Source organism: Galeopterus variegatus, unplaced genomic scaffold (genome assembly GCF_000696425.1).
Source record: "Galeopterus variegatus unplaced genomic scaffold, G_variegatus-3.0.2 Scaffold132255, whole genome shotgun sequence".
NCBI classification, from domain to species: Eukaryota; Metazoa; Chordata; class Mammalia; order Dermoptera; family Cynocephalidae; genus Galeopterus; species Galeopterus variegatus.
Window position 1 is genome coordinate 1 of NW_007858366.1, and position 632 is coordinate 632.

The 632-nt window shown below is 39.2% G+C and overlaps 1 non-coding gene across 1 annotated transcript; it reads right to left on the reverse strand.

Annotated features, from left to right (window-relative positions):
- Positions 1-212: 212 nt before the first annotated feature.
- TRNAT-GGU lies at positions 213-287 on the reverse strand. Its single transcript has one exon. It is a non-coding gene; the product is annotated as a tRNA-Thr (tRNA).
- Positions 288-632: the final 345 nt, after the last annotated feature.

A 632-nucleotide genomic window follows, 5' to 3' on the forward strand; every position in this document is an offset into this window, starting at 1 on the left:
AACATAACAAAAACTAAATAAATGTAGGCAGAAACTCTATATAATATATAACTCACTGTTACGGTGCTGATTTTGCCAATGGTATTGGTGACAACAATAGTTGTAATGATCTGATTTACAGGTTTGAAATAGAAAATTCTCACAACCATGGAATAATCCTGATGAGTATTCATGAAGACATTTTATTTATTTAAAAAATGGTTTTTGGTGGCTGGCTGGTAAGGGGATCTGAACCCTTGACCTTGGTGTTACCAACACCACTCTCTAACCAGCTGAGCCAACCGGCCAGCCCATGAAGGTGTTTCATGAGTTAGACTTAGAGAGTATGAAAACTTCACTGACAAAGAGAATATAATCAACGGTATGATTGTATCCACTGACTGTTTGCAACCTCTTCAGTTCCATGGCCGTCTAACTGATGAGAGTAAAAGAAGAGAGAAATCATGGTGGAGGATCCCACCGCATTTTCACTATCAAAGAAAACAAACCAAGCACACACTGTACCTTTACCCCTAGTACTTGAAACTCTAGTAGAATTAGTTACATGCGCAAGTCCTATCTGAGTTTTCCACATCTTGGTCTGCAGAACTGTTAGCATGCAATAGCGATCTGGGTAAGCCACAATAGTCAGC